Source organism: Bos indicus x Bos taurus, chromosome X, assembly GCF_003369695.1.
Source record: "Bos indicus x Bos taurus breed Angus x Brahman F1 hybrid chromosome X, Bos_hybrid_MaternalHap_v2.0, whole genome shotgun sequence".
Classification (NCBI taxonomy): Eukaryota; Metazoa; Chordata; class Mammalia; order Artiodactyla; family Bovidae; genus Bos; species Bos indicus x Bos taurus.
The window spans coordinates 48878364-48902159 of NC_040105.1; the positions used below are offsets into that span (position 1 = coordinate 48878364).

At 37.4% G+C, this 23796-nt stretch overlaps 1 protein-coding gene across 3 annotated transcripts in view; it reads right to left on the bottom strand.

Annotated features, from left to right (window-relative positions):
• Positions 1-266: 266 nt before the first annotated feature.
• The window catches only part of NBDY (negative regulator of P-body association), a 67214-nt gene continuing 43684 nt past the window's right edge, over positions 267-23796 (bottom strand). For 2 of the 3 annotated variants that reach the window (XM_027533541.1, XM_027533542.1), the window contains one exon: positions 9851-10101. The gene's annotated coding sequence lies outside the window, so the exon portion shown is untranslated. Of the gene's footprint in view, positions 282-5929; positions 10102-23796 lie in introns of those variants that run through there. The other variant, XR_003509577.1, reaches the window with a different exon arrangement.

The window sequence follows — 23796 nt, forward strand, 5'->3', positions numbered from 1 at the left end:
ATTTATTATAGAGATCCTAGTACTTAAATGCAACCTCTGTCTGGGACTTCTACCTCAACTTTTAGAGTATTACTCAGAATGTTAAGAATCAAAATCTGTCCTTACCAACTTCAACAAATATTTGTCCAGAGCAATGGTTTAGGAGTCAGATTGACCAATGGACACCTGACCAGTCAGTCAGAAGTGAAGCCAAAGGCTGCAAACATACTCACCTAGAGTCCTGAGTGAGAATCTGGGGATCCAATGATAAATCTGATCCCATCTGGGTTTGGGCACCATAGCTGTTAAAGAAAAAATTATTCATGGCCCTTGTTATAGATGGTAAGAAAAACTTCATTCGATGGAGGACTATTGTGGTAATTATAGGGATCATTGTAATGGTGTCTTGCAGTGGAGGAGGGAGATCAGACTTAACTCTGAATACAGCAAGGAAAAATGTGAAATTTAAGCCAAGGAACATGGTGGTGGTGATGATGGAAGGGGAGTTGTCAGTGGATGTAAAATCACTAAGAGGAAACATCAGAGGTAAGGAGAGGATTCTGGCTAAACTGACCGAACAGGATTCTTGTTTGAAGGCAGGCCAGGGTGATCAGATATCATGTGGGAGATGTGTGGGAAGAGGAACCCACTTAGATATTGAGACTGGGAATTCTGGCGAAACTTACTTAGCAAGATTCATGCTAAAACTGATAATACAGAGATAAATATGGAAGCCCAAAAGTCAAAGTCTAGTTGAGAAGAGAGATCAAAAGAGCCTGAGTGGAGTTTGGTCAAGGAGAGAATCTTTGTCAGCAGGTCAAAAGAGTGTCATGTTAAAGATGAAGTTACAGGTAGAAAATTTCCTTGTCAAAACAATGAAATATAAAAACCCTATTAATCAGAGATAAACATCACTGTATTAACACACATTTATCCCATGTGAAGTGTAGTGTAATGGTTTCTAAACTGCAGTACCAATGGTAGACTTTTAGATGATTGTAGATGATCTAAGGCATAAGGTATCTCAAAGATATCAGAGCAGTTGTCCATATGTCACTAGATGGTACATTATTCTGGGAAATAATTTGATAGTTAAATGCATCTTCTAAAGAAAAAAATGCAGTATAAGTAGTATGAGTATGGAAAAATCATGAAAGTGGTATCCTGGATGAATTAATGATGGGAATCATTATTGTATCAGAAAAAGTACTATTATATACATTTTTGGGATACATATGTAGTAAAATTAGAAACATTAGAAGAAAGGGCATACGCTGACTTCAGTTCAGGGTCAAAGGGAAAAAAATGTGTAAAGGACATAATAAGGGCTACAATACATCTCTAATATTTTATTTCCTTTTGAAATAAAAAATGAGGGAGAAGGAAAGTAGCAGCAGTAGAACCTAGATCCAGGAATCAAGAAATATTCATTTAAGGCCTGCCTCAGTTGATAAAGAATCTGCTTGCAGTACAGGAGACCTGGGTTCAATCCCTGGGTTGAGAAGATTCTCTGGAGAAGGAAATGGCAACACACTACATCACTACTGCCTGGAGAATTCCATGGACAGAGGAACTGGGCAGGCTACAGTCCATGGGATTGCAAAGAGTCAGACATGACTGTGAGACAAACTTGCAGTTTTGTTTTGTTTTTTTTTTTTTCCTTAAAGGATAGTACAATGTGCTCTAAATCCTTTTGTCTCTCTAGACTGGTTTAGTATTCAGTACAAGAAGGATTTGAACAAAATAATTGCAAAGGCCCAAACAGCTCTGGAATTCTATTGTTCTGTTTTCACCAATGGAGAAGGAAATGGCAATGCACTACGTCACTACTGCCTGGAGAATTCCATGGACAGAGGAACTGGGCAGGCTACAGTTCATAGGATTGCAAAGAGTCAGACATGACTGTGAGACAAACTTTCAGTTTTTTTTTTTTTTCCTTAAAGGATAGTACAATGCTCTAAATCCTTTTGTCTCTCTAGAATGGTTTAGTATTCAGTACAATAAGGATTTGAACAAAATAATTCCAAAGGCCCAAACAGCTCTGGAATTCTGTTGTTCTGTTTTCACCAATGGAGAAGGAAATGGCAATCCACTCCAGTATTCTTGCCTGGAGAATTCCATGGACGGAGGAGCCTGGTAGGCTACAGTCCATGGGGTCACTAAGAGTCGGACACGACTGAGTGACTTCACCTTCACTTTTCACTTTCATGCACTGGAGAAGGAAATGGCAGCCCACTCCAGTGTTCTTGCCTGGAGAATCCCAGGGATGGGGGAGCCTGGTGGGCTGCCATCTATGGGGTCGCACAGAGTCGGACACAACTGAAGTGATTTAGCAGCAGCAGCAGCAGTTCTCACCAAGGGTCCTTGTTTGTGTATGCTTAATGCCTTAATTTCCATGTACCCAGTTAGTAATAACACTTTTGTCTGTATCTAAGTAACAAGCTGACATTTTATCTACCGGTTCAGAATGAGACAGGAAAATGAAGAGAAAGCAACAAGGAAATACACTGTCAAAATATAAACAATGAGAAAACTTGGAATTCTGAGGGAAATGGACTGTAGCATAAGAAGCCGGAAATGATAGTAAATGGTTCAGGAGTAGTAAATAATGAAGCTGGAAAGCGGGTCATCAACAGCATTAGAGGTCAGGCTGAGAAAGTAGTCTTCATTCAAGAGTGGGGGTGCCATTTTATGAGTGTCCTGAAGGTAAGAGTCCTCTTAAGCCACACTCTCACCTAGAAAATGAATTCAAACATGGAACTTTCTCTTTTCTCTGTTTGCCACATCATCTATTATTAGAGTCCATATCAATAAAGCTTTTTCACAATTGGACAAATGTGAAAGAATGTGCTTTAACTCCTTCATTACATTTCAATCACAAGAGCAGGCAAGACAATGGATTTAAGACCAAAAAATGCAAATTACAATGCAAAGAAATAGAGGAAAACAACAGAATGGGAAAGACTAGAGATCTCTTCAAGAAAATTAGACATACCAAGGGAACATTTCATGCAAAGATGGGCTCGATAAAGGACAGAAATGGTATGGACCTAACAGAAACAAAAGATATTAAGAAGAGGTGGCAAGAATACACAGAAGAACTGTACAAAAAAAGATCTTCACAATCAAGATAATCACAATGGTGTGATTACTCACCTAGAGCCAGACATCCTGGAATGTGAAGTCAAGTGGGCCTTAGAGAGCATCACTACAAACAAAGCTAGTGGAGGTGATGGAATTCCAGATGAGCTATTTCAAATCCTGAAGGATGATGCTGTGAAAGTGCTGAACTCAATATGCCAGCAAATTTGGAGAACTCAGCAGTGGCCACAGGACTGGAAAAGGTCAGTTTTCATTCCAATCCCAAAGAAAGGCAATGCCAAAGAATGCTCAAACTACCGCACAATTACACACATCTCACATGCTAGTAAAGTAATGCTCAAAATTCTCCAAGCCAGGCTTCAGCAATACGTGAACTGTGAACTTCCAGATGTTCAAGCTGGTTTTAGAAAAGGCAGAGGAACCAGAGATCAAATTGCCAACATCCGCTGGATCATGGAAAAAGCAGGAGAGTTCCAGAAAAACATCTATTTCTGCTTTATTGACTATGCCAAAGCCTTTGACTGTGTGGATCACAATAAACTGTGGAAAATTCTGAAAGAGATGGGAATACCAGACCACCTGACCTGCCTCTTGAGAAACCTCTTTGCAGGTCAGGAAGCAACAGTTAGAACTGGACATGGAACAGACTAGTTCCAAATAGGAAAAGGAGTACGTCAAGGCTGTATATTGTTACCCTGCTTATTTAACTTATATGCAGAGTACATCATGAGAAACGCTGGACTGGAAGAAGCACAAGCTGGAATCAAGATTGCCGGGAGAAATATCAATAACCTCAGATAGGCAGATGACACCACCCTTATGGCAGAAAGTGCAGAGGAACTAAAAAGCCTCTTGATGAAAGTGAAAGTGGAGAGTCAATAAGTTGGCTTAAAACTCAACATTCAGAAAACGAAGATCATGGCATCTGGTCCCATCACTTCATGGGAAATAAATGGGGAAACAGTGGAAACAGTGTCAGACTTTATTTTTGGGGGCTCCAAAATCACTGCAGATGGTGATTGCAGCCATGAAATTAAGACGCTTACTCCTTGAAAGAAAAGTTATGACCAACCTAGATAGCATATTGCAAAGCAGAGACATTACTTTGTCAACAAAGGACCGTCTAGTCAAGGCTATGTTTTTTCCAGTAGTCATGTATGGATGTGAGAGTTGGACTGTGAAGAAAGCTGAGCGCTGAAGAATTGATGCTTTTGAACTGTGGTGTTGGAGAAGATTCTTGAGATTCCCTTGGAGTGCAAGGAGATCCAAGCAGTCCATTCTGAAGGAGATCAGCCCTGGGAATTCTTTGGAAGGAATGATGCTAAAGCTGAAACTCCAGTACTTTGGCCACCTCATGTGAAGAGTTGACTCATTGGAAAAGACTCTGATGCTTGGAGGGATTGGGGGCAGGAGGAGAAGGGGATGACAGAGGATGAGATGGCTGGATGGCATCACTGACTCAATGGATGTGAGTCGGAGTGAGATCCGGGAGTTGGTGGTGGACAGGGAGGCCTGGCGTGCTGCGATTCATGGGGTCGCAAAGAGTCGGACACGACTGAGCAAGTGAACTGAACTGAACTGAGCCCCATAAAAGTCTTAGGACAATAGAGGAAGTTAAAAGCAGGCCTAGGTTAAAAGTACCCTGTAAACCAGGTACTTCAAAAATAATCACTGGGTCTTTCCCAATAAGACCCCGTAAGGAACTTTATTTTACAAAAACAAAATGAAAGCAAAAATCATTCTGAAAAGCACAACAGGTTTGTGCCCAAAGATATTCCACACAGTCATTTACAATGGTACTGCCTCGGGATAGCTCAACACAAAGGAAGTCTCTAGGTAAACCAAGACATATCTTGTCTGCATTCAGATGGGCTTCCCTTGTGGCTCACCTGGTAAAGAATCCACCTGCAATGCAGCAGACATGGGTTTGATCCCTGGGATGGGAAGAGCCCTTGGAGAAAGGAAAGGCTACCTACTAAAGTATTCTGGCCTGGAGAATTCCATGGACAGTCCGTGGTTTTGTAAAGAGTCAGACATGACTGAGCGACTTTCACATTTCACTTTCACTTCTCTTCTTTTCTCAGCTATTTGTAAGGCCTCCTGAGACAACCATTTTGCCTTTTTGCATTTTTTTTTCTTGGAGATGGTTTTGAGCCTGGACTGTAAAGGAGTGGATTCAGCAGAGCCCAAGCCTTGAAAAGGGAGAGCTCGACTATTTGTCACATTAAAGAATGAGATATCCTGAAGCACTAGTCTTTTAAATGTGCCTTTCCTCACAAAGACTGTTCAGAACCCAGTTGCCTTCCCTGATTGCTCCACTCTTTCCCCAGCATTTTGGCAGGCCCTGAGGTTCTCTTTTCTTACAAGTTCTTTCATCATGCCTGCACAGTGAATAAAACTTAAAATGCAGCAGTGCTTGGATGGGGGCCACTTGCAACCCTTTCATTAGGGAATCAGAACCTGGGTGACGTTTGGGCCTCGAAGGGGGAGAAGGATCAGGAGACATCCTTGTGAATGCAAAGCAGAATGGTGTTTTTCAAGGGGTAAGGTCCATGCTTTCCTTGGATGTTTTAAAGGAGTTCCTATTCCCAAAGAGTTAACAAAATAAGAAAAGAATATATTTGCCCTTGAATCAATAGGTGGAGGTTGGGATGGCAGAGGTGGATGAGGACTAATAAACTTGCTTTGATTCTGACCTTCCCAGGCGTTTTTCCAGTTGAGAATTACTGGAACTGCCAGGCATGGGACATGGCCCCTAGACTACCCCCCTTCCCCAGGCTGAGAGATTGTCCTTCTAAAACAGGCCTTCAATTGGGAACTCGACTCTATTGTGTTGTAAATCTCCTACCTTAGGGAAAATGGCCACACCAACACCCTCAGAGACACATGATCTGATTGGCTGAGCTGCAGCTTGAGCACAGGTTGATTGGTCTGCTCCTGAATGAACAAAATTATACATATAGATACAGAGAACATATTAATAGTTACCACTGGGGGAGGGGGCTGGGGGAAGATGAAATTGGTAAGGTGGTCAACTATATGATGATAGATGAAAACTAAACTTTTAGTGGTGATCAGGCTATAGTATAAAGAAGTTGAAATATAATATTGTATACTTGAAACTTACACAATGTTATAAACCAATGTTACTTTAAATACAAGAAATTTAGAGCTCTCCACAAGAAAAAAACACATGTGCTTAAGGAATGTTACTCAACAATACAAATAATTAAAACTCACAAATAAGGCAGCAAAAAACATGATTAAAAAATAAGCCAAAAATTTTATCAAACATAGCATCAATGAGGATATACACATGACAAAGAAGCATATGAAAAAGTGCCCCACATCATATGTCATCAGGGAAATATAAGTTTAAGCAACAGTAAGATACCACTACATACCTATTAGCATGACCAAAACACAGAACACTGAAAGTAGCTAATGCTGGCTAGGATATGAAGAGCAATAGGAACACTAATTCATTCCTTGTTGGAATGCAAAACTGTACCACCACTTTGGTCAGCAGTTTGTGATTTCTTACAAAGCTAATCCAATTCTTTTCCTACAGTTCAGCAATTGCATTCTTGATATTTAACCAAAGAATTGAAAACTTATGTCCAAACAAAAATCTGCACAAGGATGTTTATGGGAGCTTTATTCATAATTGCCAGAACTTGGAAGCACCCAAGAAGTCTTTCAATAAGTGAATGGATTTATAAACTGTGGTACATCGAAACAATTGAATATTATTCAGCAATAAAAATAAATGAGCTATCATGCCATGAAGACATGAAAGAAACTTAAATGCATATTACTAAGTGAAAAAGGCCAAACTGAATGGAGTACATATTGTATGATTCCAGGGACATAACACTCAGGAAAAAGCAAATCTATGGAGTTAGTAAAAAGACAAGTGGTTGTCCGGATTTGGTGGTAGGGAGAGGAGGCATGAATCAGTGGAGCACAGGCGATTTTTAGTGTGGTGTAAATACGATGTGCACTACTATAATGATGTACACATATTATTATACCTTTGTCCAAACCCACAGAATGAAAAACTTAATGTAAAACACTAGGAGAGAATCCTAGAGTAAACTTTGTATTACAATGGGTCAATTTAGGTTCATCATTTGTGACAAATACACCACTGTAGTGGGTGATGATGGGGGAGTTTATGCACCTATTGGGGTGGGAATGCATGGGAACTCTATACTTTACACTTAATTTTTCTGTGAGCCTAAAACTGTTCTAAAAAAATAAAGTGTTTACAAAAAAAAAAAAAATCTTTAAAAGAAGGAAGTCTTGTCACATGGTGCAACATGAATTGAGGATATTATGCTAAATGAAATAAGCCAATCACATAACAAAAATACATATGCTGTATTATTATACTTATATGAGGTATCTATAGTAGTCAGTCTCATAGAAACAGAAAGTGAAATGTTGTCTGCCAGTGGCTTGGTATAGAGGTAAATGAATTATTATGTAATGTGCATAGAATTTTCACTTTGCAAGATGAAAAGGGATTTGAGATAGATTGTATGATATGAGTATATTCAACACTACTAAGCTGTAAAGTTAGAAATTATAATTTTATGTTGTGCGTATTTTACCACAATTTAAAAAAGGGAAGGCATTCTGATACATTGCTACAACATGGATGAAACTTGAAGAGATTATACAATCTGAAATAAGCTATATACAAATATTGTATAATTCCACTGATATGAGGTACATAGAGTAGTTTAATTCATAGAAACAAAAAATAAAATGGTGGTTTCTAGGAACTGGTGGGAGGGAAGAATGGAGAGTTACTGTTTTATGAATACAGAATTTCAGTTTGGGAAAATGAAAAATTCTTGAGAATGGATGGTGGTTACAATTGCATATTAACCATGTATAAATGTACAATGGCTGATTCGTGTTGATGTATGGCAAAGACCACATTATTGTAAAGCAATTATCCTCCAATTTAAAAAAATGGTTAGGGACCTCCTTGGTGGTCCAGTGGTTGAGATTCCATGCTTCCACTGTGGGGAGCACAGATTAAATCCCTGGTTGGAGAACTAAGATCCCACATGCCACATGGCATGGTCAAAAACATTTTTTAATTAAAAGAGTTAATTTAAATGAATAAATGATAAATTTTATATTATGTATATTTTATTGCAATTAAAAAAACCCATAGGTATAAAGTCTAAATTCTGTAAAACAATTTACGTAAATCCTTGTGATCACCTCTACCTATCACTCCTGTCTGATCTCTCACCACTCCATCTACTTTATAGTTTAGCTAAATTGTTTTTTAATTTGTCAAGTAGGAAATATTTTCTTGCTTAGTGGATATATATATATATATATATATATACTACTTTTTAATCTGTCTTGTGTCTCTTCCTTTTGGGAATTGCCATTTCCTGATTCAGTATGACTCTGGTGAGAATGTCAATCAGGAACCCTACCTTCCTCTCCATAGAGGTAAGAATATAATCTTTAAACTGGCCAATCAGAGCACCCATTCTAGTGGATAGTGATTTGTCCATAAATTCATATGTGATCCAAGCAAGGTCAAACTGAGTACTTTTGGAGCTATTAATATGGGAACTTGGAAAAGAGATTGCTTCTCCTTCTGAGTGTGTGAGCTTAATGTAATATAATTCTGAAGGTACTGAGGTACCATCTTTCTCAATATGAAGAAAAAGGCTGAAAATGAAGTAAGCAAAGGAATGCTGAACTGAAAGATGAGGAGAGATCACTGAAGGCAGCTTCAGTATGTAGATCCAGACTTGCTTTATAAATTTGTTTAATTAACTGCCTTTCCTGTTAAACTGCAAGTTATACTGACTACTATCTTACTCACCCTCATATTTCCATAGTTTGTAGCATTTATTACATCATAAATAGTTAAACACCATCTTTTGAAAAACTAAATTATTATGCATGGGGTATGCTCATTGTACAATAATATAAATATTCACCAAAGTTTTTTCTAATATTTTTGTGATTTGATGTATTTAATTTAAATTCGTGGTATGAGGGGGAAGATCTAATCTGTTTTTTCCTCATATGATCAGCCAGATATTCTTTATACAATTTAATGAATGATTCAGCCATTCCTCACTTACTTGACATACTACCTTTAAAGTCTTCTATGTGTCCATTTCTGGGGTTTATATCCTGTTATATTGACTTGTGTACACATTTCTACATAAATAATAGGTTGTTTTAATTATTGCATCATTTTTATATTAATGTACATAAAGATCTCCAAAATTTAACTTTAATTTTTCCTATGATTTATGAAAAATACATGAACAATGTGAAAATACTAAAATTGCTGACTGAAATTTTCCCGTTTTCCTTTTATTTTTTATCATAATTTTTATTAATGTTTTTAATTAAGATAACCTATTTGTTTAATACTGAGTGTTTTAGAAGTAAATTAGAAAATAGCAAATGAAAAGCATAGCAGCCATCTTGACCAAGAAAGCAGTTAAGATGTAGAAGAATAAGGAATGCCATAGAATAGATAAGATACCATAGAAAAGTTGATAGTAAAGAGAATGTGCTGGGAATTTAATTATTTTTCATATTTCCCCTCAATCCTCCCCCCTCATTCTTCTGGTATTTTCACACTATAAAGAATCAGTGAATGGTAATTCTTAGGAAGAAGGTCATACTTTGATACCAATTTTACTGATGCTTGGAATTACTATGAAACCTTTACTGAAAATTGACAATTTACTAGATCATAGTCATATAGAACTAACAGCAAATGAGAGAAAAACTTTATTGGAAACTTAATGGATTTATAAGAATTCAAAGTTATACAGCAAAGACTGAGTGTCACCAAAAGAGAGCATTGACTGGCTGCTGCAGGACCACCTCACAGGCATTATTTGCTTTGGTGAGGTCACCACAATCCAGGCTGGGGTCTTCAAATTTAGAGATCTACTGGTCATGTCCCAGAATCCATCCAAATACAGGAGGTGAAATTTTGATGATTATATCATAAGACTGAAAGATATAAAAGAGGACAATTTATTCATTTATATTGAGAAATGCAATAATTATACAGATTAGATATGTCTCTTGAGAAGGTAACACCCCACATTTCCTTCTAGGCAGATTATAAGGGAAGCAAAATTATTAGTGTATTTCTTCATAAACATTAAATCAAAGTCATAAGATGCTGATAATAGGCATATTATTTATACCTGGTGTATTTTATTCTCCAGAAAATCTGTACTTATTTACAGAAATAATACATGTTTATAATTGAACAGTATATAATTTAAACAACCTAAACAAAATTATCCTTGTCACCAAACTTCTACTTTTCTTCAGTTCTATTTCTAAAAGAAATCACAGGTATCAGTTCTTTCTAAATCCTTTTCTATGCATTTAAATGTTCATACAGATAGTACTTACAGTAATATAAAATTTAGACAGTTTGAATATAAATTAGTTCATTCTGCAAATTGTTTTAATTCACTTTAACCACTTAATAAGATATTAATGATTTTTCTTTATCAAAATAGATCTATCTACATATTTCAACAGCTCACAATATTATACTGCATGACAGAATAGTCATTCCTCTCTCAAAAGGAATTTCTATCTTTGAAATTTTTCTTTATAATAAAAAAGCATATTTGTCTATATGTAAGAATTTTCCCATAGATTCCATAAGCAAATTATGTGTCAAAGAGTACACACTTTAAAGTTTTAATGCTGCTAATATAAAAATACACACTCTCATAACCAGTGTATATATCACCACATCCTCCCTAAAACAGATTACATAGATTTTTGATTGTTGCAAATGTGATGTGCTAAAAATGATATCTTGAATTATACTTCAATGATTAATAAGGAAGTTAATTAATTATCATTATTGGTCATTAATATTTTGCCTTCTAAGAACTGTCTGTTCCTTGAACATTTTTCTATCAAGTTATTTGTATTCTGTGTTATATATAAAAGTGTTTTAAGGACTCAAATCAAGATGGTGGAGTAGGAGGATGTGGCCCTCCCCCATGAACATATCAAAAATACATCTACAAGTGGAAAAAAATGCTCAGTGAAAACTAACTGAAGACCAGCAGAAAGACTCCTGAACAATCAAGGTTGTAAGAAAGAAAGATACATGAAGAATTGGGTAGGAAGGGAAAAGAAATGATCAGATTAGGACTTGTGCCTCTGGGAGAAGATTCAGAGGAAAAGGGAGACTATACAGGCATAGACATTCACTGGAGAGTGAGTAGTTTGAGCAACATATTAGATGACCCACCCCTGGAGTCTGACAAATGGAAGCGCCCCCTTGGCTGACTGGAGGCTCAAGAGTGCTGTGGGAAGCCTTGACTCTCTTTGTGATGAGCACTTGAATGCTTGCTTGCTCCATTGAAGGAGGGAAAGGAAGCAGGAAAGGTTGAATTGAAACCACACAGGTCGTTGACTCATTCCCTGTGACCAATCTGGTGTATGCCCCAGCCTGAATCAAGCAAACACTGTAGCCCCATCTGCCTCACACTCAAGCTCCCCACTAAAGCAAAAGCAGTCAGAAATGAAGAAAGAGCTCAGCTATAAGATGTCACAGTGACTCAGACACTAAGCATGTCTGAGCAGGGACTGGGCAGCCATTGTGGTTGATAGCACAGGCAGCACATCACAGGAAGACCAGATTGCTGAAAGTGGCCAGACTGCCATACCATACTCTATGCCCTGACCCTTGTTCAGTACCCACACCATTACCTCTTGCCCCAGCACTGCTTTTCTCTGGGGCTAAGGGAGACTGTGCTGGAAAGCAGAAGAATACACACTTCAAGGGAACTGAGGTACTTCAGACTCAACCCTCAGGGCTTCTGTTCCAGCAACCTGAGATCTGACCCAACCCCCAATAGGGTGGTGACAGTCACTGAACAGAGGGAAAGCCCCTCTTCACATTTGCTTTCTGCCTTAGCCCCTGACTCTTCAGCCCCATCTTCTACCACGATGATAGATGCTATTACACCCTGAGAAAAGATGTGACTTATGCTCACATCAAATCTAGCTCTATCACGAAAGTCACTAGGCACACATAGACTCACACATAAGGACATCCCTTCAAGATAATTGTTTTACTTAATTTCACAGAGACAGAGAAGAATAAGCAAATTGAGAAGACAGAGGAATTTTTCTCATTTGAAAAAGAAAAAAAGGAACCAATAAAACAGAAATGAACAATTTATTAGATAAAGAATTCAAAGCATTAGTAATAACAATGCTAACTAAATGATGTAAGAGAATAGATGAGCACAATGAAAATTTTAACAAGGAAGCAGAAAAAAAAAAAATATATATATATATATATAAAATAGGGCAGAAGTAAAGAATAAGGTTTCCCTAGTGACTCAGTGGTAAAGTATCCGCCTGCCAATGAAGAAGACATGGGTTTGATCCCTGGTCTGGGAGGATCCCACATGCTGCAGGACGACTGAGCCTGCATGCCACAACCACTGAGCTTGTACTCTAGCAACCAGAGCCACAACTGTTGAGCCCACATGCTGCAACTACTGAAGCCCATGCACCCTAGAGCCCATACTCTGTAACAAGAGAGGCCATGAAAATGAGAAGCCAGTGCAACATAACAAGAGTAGCCCCCACTCACCACAACTAGAGAAAAGCCTATGAAGCAATGAAGACCTAGCACAAACAAAAATAAATAAATAAAATCATTTTTTAAAGAAGTAAAAATAAAGTAAATAAAAAACACACTAGAAGGAGTGAACAGCAAACTAGGTGATACAGAAGAATGCATACAGAAGAATGCATTCTATCTGAAAGATAGAATATAAATCAGCAGCACAACAGGAAAAAGAAAACTAAATTTTTAAAAATGGAAACTGATTAAGAGATTTTGGGGATAACATCAAGCATACAAACACTCACATTATAGGGGTTCCAGAAAGAGAAGAGATAGATAAGGGGGTAAAAATACATTTAATAAAATTATAGAAGAAAATTTCCAAAACCTGGAAAAGGAAAAATATTCAGGTACAGGAAAACAAAGATTGAACCCAAACAGACCCACAGCAAGACACAGTCATAATCAAAATGGCTAAAGTCAAAGATAAATAATTATAGGTCATGGGGTGAATGAAACTGTTGGAAGATCTTGCTGGAGGCCCCTTCTTTCTCTCTACCCCTGGAATATGCATCCACGTGTCATCCCTCCACTAGAAGCTCCTTCAAGGATATGGTCTTGTGAGCATAATATGTTTTGGGGACTATCTGGATGACCTATATACAGGAGTGAACCCAATTAAAACCTTTATATACATTATAAAATTCTGGCAGCCAGTGTGGTCTGTTCATCATGTAGTGCCCAAGACAAGCCTCATATGTACTGCTGCAGTGACCTTGATAAAGGCTATACAGATGGCTGACAAAATGACAGAGTAGAAGGACATAAGCAACACCTTCTCATTAAAACATGAAAATCACAACTAATTGCTAAAGAACAATCGATAAAAAAACACAGGAATCTACCAAAAATTGGTACCCAGTATCCAAACACAACACAGAAGTGGCAATGAGACAGAGTGAAAGTCCTGAGCCACACATCAGGATTCCCAGCCTGGGGTTGGGTCAACAAGAGAAGGAGACCCCAGAGAATCTGGCTTTGATGGACAGTGAGGGTGATCACAGGAATTCCACGGGACAGGAAGAAAGAAAAACCGCACTATTGGAGGGGGAAAACAAGACCCTGTGAGCATCAGGACACATGGGCAAAAATCAGTGACCTCATAAGAGACTAGATCACACCTACCTGTTAGTATCGGAGGGTCTGCTGTGGAGCTGGGGGTGGCTGTGGCTCACTGCAGGGACAAAGACACTGGTAGACAACAGTTCGGGAAAGTACTCATTGGTACAAGCCTTCCTGCAGAACACCATTTTCTACTCAAGACTTAGCCTCACTTAACAGCCTGTAAGCTTCAGTGCTGGGATGTTCCAGGCCAAACAACCAACAGGGAGGGAACAGAGTCCCACATATCAGCTTACAGGCTGGGTAAAGCCTTCTTGAGCAGAGCTCTGCCAACCAGAGAGACAGGACCCAGCTCCAACCACCAGCAGGAAGGAACCAGATCCTCTCACCAAGAAGCCTGCAAAAGGCCCTTAGATAGCCTCATCCAACAGTCCAACAGCTTGCAGAAAAGAAACTGCAATCACAGAAAGTTAGACAAAAAGAGATGAACGAGGAATATATCCCAAATGAAGGAACAAGATAAAACCCCAGAAGAACAACAAAATGAAGTGGAAATAGGCAATATGCTGAAATATAATCCAGAGTAATGATAGTGAAGATAATCCAAAATCTCAGGAAAAGAATGGAGGTACAGATTATGAAGATGCAAAAAATGTTTAACAAAGATGCAGAAGGACTAAAAGCAAACAAAGGAAACTATGAGCAAAGTGAAAAGACAACCCTCAGAACGGGAGAAAATAATAGCAAATGAAACAACTAACAAAGGGTTAATTTCCAAAATATACAAGCAGCTCATACAACTCAATACCAGAAAAATAAACAACCCAATCAAAAAGTGGGAAAAAGACCTAAACAGACATCTCTCCAAAGAAGACATACAGATGGCTAACAAACACATGAAGAGATGTTCAACATTGCTCATTATTAGAGAAATGCAAATCAAAACTACAATTAGATATCACCTCACACGGGTTAGAATGGCCCTCATCAAAAAGTCTACAAACAGTAAATGCTGGAAAGGGTGTGGAGAAAAGTGAACACTCTTGTACTGTTGGTTGGAATGTAAATTGATACAACCACTATGGAAGATGGCATGGAGATTCCTTAAAAAACTAGGAATAAAACCACCATATGATCCAGCAATTCCACTCCTAGGCATATACCCTGAGGAAAACAAAATTGAAATAGACACATGTATCCCACTGTTCACTGCAGTACTATTTACAATAGCTAGAACATGGAAACAACCTAGATGTCCATCAACAGATGATGGATAAAGAAGTTGTGGTATATATACACAATGGAATATTACTCAGCCATAAAAAGGAATGCATTTGAGTCAGTTCTAATGAGGTGGATGAACCTGGAACCTATTATACATAGTGAAGTGAGTCAGAAAGAGAAATATAAATACCGTATTCTAACACATATATACGGAATCTAGAAAAATGGTACTGAATAATTTATTTACAGGGCAACAGTGGAGAAACAGACATAGAGAATAGATTTATGGACATGGGGAGAGGGGAGGAGAGGGTGAGATGTATGGAAAGAGTAACATGGAAACTTACATTACCATATGTAATACAGATAGCCAACAGGAATTTCCTGTATGGCTCAGGAAACTCAAATAGGGGCTCTTTATCAACCTAGAGGGGTGGGATGGGGAGGGAGATGGGAGGGAGTTTCAAAGGGAGGGGATATATGTATACCTATGGCTGATTCGTGTTGAGGTTTGACAGAAAATTCTGTAAAGCAATTATCCTTCAATAAAAATAAATAAAAAACAAACAAAGAGATGAACAATACAATAGTTAAATTAAAAATACACTAGAAAGAATCAATATCAGAGGAACTGAGGGAGAATAACAGAAAAACAGTGAGCTGGAAGATAGAATGGTGGAAACAACTGCTGTGGAACAGAATAAAGAATGAGAAAAAGATAACGACAGTCTAAGAGACCTCTAGGACAACATTAAATGTATGAACATTTGCATTATAGGGATCCCAGAAAGAGAACAGAGAGAGAAATGACTTGAAAAAAATACTTGGAGAGATAATAGCTGAAAACTTTCCCCACATGGGAAAGGAAACAGTTACCCAGGTACAAGAAGCACAGAGAACCTCAGGCAGGATAAACTGAAGGAGGAACAGAGAGTTACATTTTAATCAAACTGACAAAAATTAAAAACAAAGAAGATATTAAAAGCAACAAAGGAAAAGCAACAAATACCATGTCAGGGAACTCCATAAGGTAATCAGCTGATTTCCCAGTAGGAACTTTGCAGGTCAAAGGGAATGGCATGGCATATTTAAAGTGATGAAAGGAAGAACCTACAAACCAAGAATACTCTACCTAGCAAGGCTCATATTAAGATGCAACAGAGAACTCAAAGTTTATAGACAAGAAAAAGTTAAGAGAATTCAGCAACACCAGACTATGTTTGCAACAAATGCTAAAGGAAATTCTGTAAGTAGAAAAGAAAAGTCCACTACAAAAAGCAAGACCATTACAAATAAAAAAGTTGATGGATAAAGACAAGAATAAAGGTAGGAAATGAACTACACAAAAATATGATATAAAAACAAGCAATTGTGAGGAGAGTACAAATGCAGGATACTGGAAATGTATTTAAAATTAAAACACACAGAAAGAATATCATCAAAAAAAATCTACAAATAATTAATGCTGGAGAGGATGTGGAGAAAAGGGAACACTCTTGCAATGTTGGTAAGAATATATATAAACTGATACAGCCACAATGGAAAAAAGTATGTGAGTTCCTTAGAAAAGTATCATATGACTCAGAAATCCCACTACCAGGCATATACCCTGCTGCTGCTGCTGCTGCTAAGTCACTTCAGTCGTGTCTGACTCTGTGCGACCCCATAGATGGCAGCTCATCAGGCTCCCCTGTCCCAGGGATTCTCCAGGCAAGAACACTGGAGTGGGTTGCCATTTCCTTCTCCTATGCATGAAAAGTGAAAAGTGAAAGTGAAGTCGCTCAGTCGTGTCTGACTCTTAACGACCCCATGGACTGCAGCCTACCAGGCTCCTCCATCCATGGGATTTTCCAGGCAAGAGTACTGGAGTGGGTTGCCATTTTATTCTCCACATATACCCTGAGAAAACCACAATTCAAACAGACATATGTGCTGTAGTGTTTATTGCAGCACTATTTACAATAGCCAAGACATGAAAGTAACACAGATGTAAATTGACAGATGAATGGATAAAGAAGTTGTGGTACATATATACAGTGGAATATCACTCAGCCATAAAAAGGAATAAATGTGAATCAGTTGAACTGAGATGGGTGAACATATAGCCTGTTACACAGAATGAAGGAAGTCAGAAAGAAAAAAACAAACAAACAAATATCATATAGTAAAGCATACATGTAGAATCTAGAAAACAGTACTGATGAACCTATCTGCATGGAAGGAATCGAGACACAGATGTAGCAAACAGACTTGTGGACACAATGGGGGAGGGAAAGAACAGGACAAATTGAGAAAGTAGCATTGACACATATGCAATACCGTGTGTAAAATAGATAGTTAATGGGAAGCTGCTGCTGCTAAGTAGCTTCAGTTGTGTCTGACTCTGTGCGACCCCATAGACAGCAGCCCACCAGGCTCCCCCATCCCTGGGATTCTCCAGGTAAGAATATTGGAGTGGGTTGCCATGCCTTTCTACAGGGGATCTCCCCCACTCAGGGATCAAATCTGGGTCTTCTGCATCTTCTGCATTGCAGAAGTTATATATATATAGTTAAGTCTCATTTTCATTGTTGTATGTTAGAAACCAACACAGTATTGTAAAGCAATTATCCTTAATTAAAAAATAAATTAAAGACCAATCATTTAAAACAATCCTGTTTATATATCGACTGCTATATTAATACTTTATGGTAACCCAAACTGAAAATCCACACTAGATATAAATACGAAAAAGAAAACAAACACTCTAACAGTCTAAACACAAAACCAAGTTTAATCATCAAATCAAAACAGAAGAGAACAAAAGAGGAAGGGAAGAAAAAGACCTACAAAATAAATTGAAAAAAATTAACAAACCTAACAAAATGGCAATGCAAACATATATATTTAAAAAAGGTGGTAGAAACATACCTATCAATAAATACCTTAAATGTAAATAGATTAAATGTTCATCAAAATACACAGACTGTCTGAATAGATACAAAAACAAGACCCATATATATGCTGTCATAAGACAAAATAAACCTTAAAATAAACTTGTAAGAGACAAAGAAGGAAACTACATAAAAATCAAGGGGTCAATTCAAGAAGATTGTAAATTGAAAACATATATGCACCCAACATGGACTTTCCCAGTGGCTCAACATAAAGAATCCACCTGCAATGTAGAAGATGCAGGAGACCTGGATTTGATACGTGGGTGGGAGAGATCCCCTGGAGAAAGGCATGGCAACCCACTCCAGTATTCTTACCTGGAGAATCCCATGGACAGAAGAGCCTGGCAGCCTACAGTCCATAGGATCACAAAGAATCAGACATGACTGAAGTAACTGAGCATGCATGCATGCACCCAACATAGAATCCCTATGTATGAGGTAAAAGCTAACAGTCATTAAATAAGAAGTCAACAGTAACATAATAATAGTGGCACTTTTGTCTTTAACATCCCACTTTCATCAATGGAAGATCAGTCACACAGAAGATCAACAAGAAAACACAGGCTTCAAATAACATATTAGATCAGATGTACTTAATTGATATTTATAGGATATTGCATCTAAAAGCAGAGGGATACACTTTCTTCTCAATTGTACACAGAACATTCTCCTGGATAGATCACATCTTGGGACACAAATCAAGCATTGGTAAATTTAAGAAAGTTGAAATCATTTAAAAATATTTATTTATTTATTTTATATATGATAATTAAAATAGTGTGATGGTTTTGCCATATATCAGTATGAATTAGCCATAGGTATACATGTGTCTCTGCCATCCTGAACCGCCTCCACCTCCCTTCCAACCCTATCCTTCCAGGTTGTCACAGAGCACCAGCTTAGGGTGCCCTGCTTCACACATCAAACTCACACTGGTCATATATTTTACATATTGTAATGTCTATGTTTCAATGCTATTCTCTCAAATCATCCCACACTCTCCTTCTACCACTGAGCTTTTGCACAAAGAAGGAAACTATAAGCAAAGTGAAAAGGCAGCCCTCAGAATAGCAGACAATAATAGCAAATGAAACAACTGACAAAGAATTAATCTCCAAAATATACAAGCAGCTCATGCAGCTCAATACCAGAAAAATGAACAACCCAAGCAAAAGGTGAGCAGAAGACCTAAACAGACATTTCTCCAAAGAATACACACAAATGGCTAATAAACACATGAAAGGATGCTCAACATCACTCATTATTAGAGAACTGCAAATCGAAACCACAATGAGGAATCATCTCACACTGGTCAGAATGGCCATAATCAAAAAGTCTACAAATAATAAATGATGGAGAGGGTGTGGAGAAAAGGGAACACTTTTACACTGTTGGTGGCAATATAAACTGATAAAATCACTATGGAGAACAGTATGGAGATTCCTTAAAAAATTAGGAATAAAACTACCATATGACCCAGCAATCCCACTACTGGGCATATACCCTGAGGAAACCAGAATTGAAAAAGACATATGTGCCCCAATGTTCATTCCAGCACTATTTACAAAAGCTAGGACATGCAAGCAACCTAGATGTCCATTGGCAGGTGAATAGATAAGGAAGCTGTGGTACATATATACAATGGAATATTACTTAGCTCTACAATGAAATTCATTTGAGTTAATTCTAATGACGTGGATGAACATAGAGCCTATTATACAGAGTGAAATACGTCAGAAAGAGAAAGACAAAAACCATATATTAACACATATATATGAAATCTAGAAAGGTGGTACCGATGATCCTACTTACAGGGCAGCAAAGGAGACACAGATGTAAAGAAAAGTCTTTTAGACTCAGTGGGAAAATTGAAATCTTATCAAGAATCTTTTTCTGATCACAGAATTATTGAGATTAGAAATCAACTGCAAGGAAAAAGAAACTGTAAAAACTACAATTACGTGGAGGGGAAGCAATATACAACTAAACAACCAATGGATCACTGAAGAAATCAAAGGAAATTTTTTAAAATACACAGAGACAAAAGAAAATGAAAGCACAATGATCCAAAACCTATGGGATGTGGCAAAGCAGTTCTAACAGGGAAGTTTATAGAAATACAACCTTACTTTAGGAAACAAGAAAAATCTCAAATAAACAACCTAACCTTATGCCTAAAGATACTAGGGGAAGAGAAAAAAAACAAAACCCCAAAATAGTAAAAGGAAAGAAATCATAAAGATTAGAGAAGAGATCAAAGAAATAGAGATGGAGAAAACAATAGAAAATTTCAATGAAACTACAATCTGACTCTGAAAAGATAAACAAAACTGATAAACCTATAGCCAGATTTACTGAGAAAAGAGGGAGAGGCCTCAAATCAGTAACATTAGAAATGAAAAAGGAGAAACTACGATGGACATCACAGAAATACAAAGGATCATAAGAGATACTATAAGTAACTGTAAGTCAATAAAATGGACAACCAGGAAAAAAATGGACAGATTCTTAGAATGGTACAGTCTCCCAAGATGGAACCAAGAAGAACTAGAAAATATGAACAGACCAATCACAAGTACTGATATTGAAAATATGACTTTAATCAGACACCATGATGAAGTGGAATTTTCCTCAGGGATACAAAGATTTTTCAATATTTTCAAATCAACCAGTGTGATATACTGTATGAATAAACTGAAAAGCAAAAACCATATGATCATGCAAATAGATAGAGAAAAACCTTTTGACAAAATTCAACACCCAGTTATGATAAACTCTCTATAAAGTGGACATAGAGGAAACCTACCTCAACATAATAAAGGCCATATATGACAAACCTACAGCTAGCATTATATTCAATGGTGAAAAGCTGAAAGCATTTCCTCCAAGATGAGGAACAAGACAAGAATGACCACCCACATCAGTTTTATTCAACAGTTTTGGAAGTCCTTGCCAAGGGAATCAGAGAAAAAGAAGAAATAAAAGCATTGCAAATTGGAAATCAGAAGTAATACTGTCACTGTTTGTTGAAGGCTTTAAACTATGCATAGAAAATCCCAAAAGTTGGCACCAGAAAACTAGTGGAGTTCAAAAGTGAACTGAGTAAAGCTGCAGGATTTAAAATTAATACAGACAAGTCTGTTGCTTTTCTATACACTAACAAGGAAAGATCAGACAGAGAAATAAAAGAAACAACCACATTTACCATCACATCAAAAACAGTAAAATGTCTAGGATTAAACCAATCTAATGAGGCAAAGGCCAGTACTCTGAAAACTATAAGACCCCAATGAAAGAAACTAAAGATGACACAAGCAAATGAAAAGATATACCATGCTCCTGAATCAGAAAAAACAATATTGTCAAAATAATTATACTACCCAAAACAATTTACAGAATCATTATAATCCCTATCAAATTATCAATGGCATTTTTCACAGAACTGGAATAAAAACATCAAAATTTGTATGGAGATATGAAAGACTCTGCAGAGCCAAAGTAATCTTAAGAATGAAAATCAGAGCTGGAGGAAATCAGGCTCCCCAACTTCAGACTCTACTACAAAGCTACAGCTATCAAAAGAGTTTGGTACTGACATAGAAACAGAAAAATAGATTAATGGAACAAACAGAAAGCTGAAAATAAAATCACACATCTATGGCCAATTAATCCATGACAAAGGAGGTTAAGAATATACAATGCAGAAAAGACAATCTCTTCAATAAGTGCTGGAAAAACTGTACAGCTACATGTAAAAGAATAAAATTAGAACACTCACTAACACCCTAATAAACTCAAAATGAAATAAAGACCTAAAGGTTGGGTGGAATATTATAAAACTCTTAGAAGCAAACCCAAGCAAAACACTCTTTAACATAAACTGCAGTAATATCTTGGTGAACCCGCCTCCTAGAAAAAGAAATAGAAAAATGAAAAGAAACAATTTGGACCTCATTAAACTCAGGAACTTTTGCAGATAGGGAAATCATTAACAAACTGAAAAGGAAAACCAAAGAATGGAAGAAATATTTGCAAATGAAGCAACTAACAGGGATTATTCTCTAAAATTTACAAAGAGCTCATGGGGCTCAATAAATCTGATACACAGACAACTCAGTTTAAAAAAAAAAAGAGCAGATGACCTAAATAGATATTTCTGCAAAGAACACATATAGATGGCCAAGAAGCACAGAAAAAATGCTTAACATCACTAACAGTTAGAGAAATGCAAACCAAAACTACAATGAGAAAAATACCATTTATAGTTTGATAGGGTTTGCATTGTATCTGTAGATTGCTTTGGGTAGTATAGTCATTTTTACAATATTGATTCTTTTGATCCAAGAACATGGTGTATCTTTCCATCTGTTAGTGTTGTCTTCTATTTCTTTCATCAGTATCTTATAGTTTTCTGCATACAGGTCTTTAGGTAGGTTTATTCCTAGGTATTTTATTCTTTTGTAGAAATGGTGAATTAGATTGTTTCCCTAATTTCTCTTTCTGATTTTTCATTGTTAGTGTATAGGAAACAAGGGATTTCTGTGCATTAATTTTGTATCTAGTGATTTTACTACATTCACTGGTTAGATCTAGTAATTTTTTGGTTTCCTTCATCTTTAGGATTTTCTATGTGGAGAAGGTAATGGCACCCCACTCCAGTACTCTTGCCTGGAAAATCCCATGGATGGAGGAGCCTAGTGGCCTGCAGTCCATGGGGTCGCTAAGAGTCGGACACGACTGAGCAACTTCACTTTCACTTTTTGTTTTCATGCATTGCAGAAAGAAATGGCAACCCACTCTAGTATTCTTGCCTGGATAATCCCAGGGATGGGGGGGTGGGGGGAGGGGGCTGGTGGGCTGCCGCCTATGGGGTGGCACAGAGACGGACATGACTAAAGCGACTTAGCAACAGCAGCAGCATGTATAGTATTATGTCATCTGCACACAGTGAGAGTTTTACTTCTTTTCCAATCTGGCTTCCTCTTATTCTTTTTCTTCTCTGATTGCTATGGCTAGGACTTCCAAAATAGAACTACAACAATTTTTTTTTTCACAATTTGTATGGAAAAACACAAGACCCCAAATGAAGTAAGGCATCCTGCAGTTCATGGGGTCACAAAAAGTCAGACAAGACTGAGCAAATGAACAACAACAACAATGCCACAGCAGTCTTGAGAAAGAAAAACAGAGCTGAAAGAATCAACTCTCCTGACTTCAGACTATACTACAAAGCTAAAGTCATCAAGACAGTATGGTACTGGCACAAAAACAGAAATATACACCAATGGAACAAGATAGAAAACCCAGAGATAAACACGCACTTATGGGCACCTTATCTTTGACAAAGGAGGCAAGATCATACAATTGAGAAAAGACAGCCTCTTCAGTAAGTGGTGCTGGGAAAACTGGACAGCTACATGTAAAAGAATGAAACTAGAACTTCCTAATATTACACCATACACAAATATAAGGCCAGAAACTATGAAGCTCTTAGAAGAAAACATAGGCCATACATTCCTTGACATAAATCATGCCAAGATTCTTTATGACCCACCTTCTAGAGTAATGGAAATAAAAATAAAGATAAACAAATGGGACCTAATTAAACTTAAAAGCTTTTGCACAGCAAAAGAAACTATGAACAAGGTAGAAACACAACCCTCAGAATACGAGAATAGCAAATGAAAGAACTGACAAAGGATTAATCTCCAAAACATACAAGCAGCTCATGCATCTCAATACCAGGATAACAAACAACCCAATAAAAAAGTAGGCAAAATCCCTAAGCAGATAAGCAGACATTTA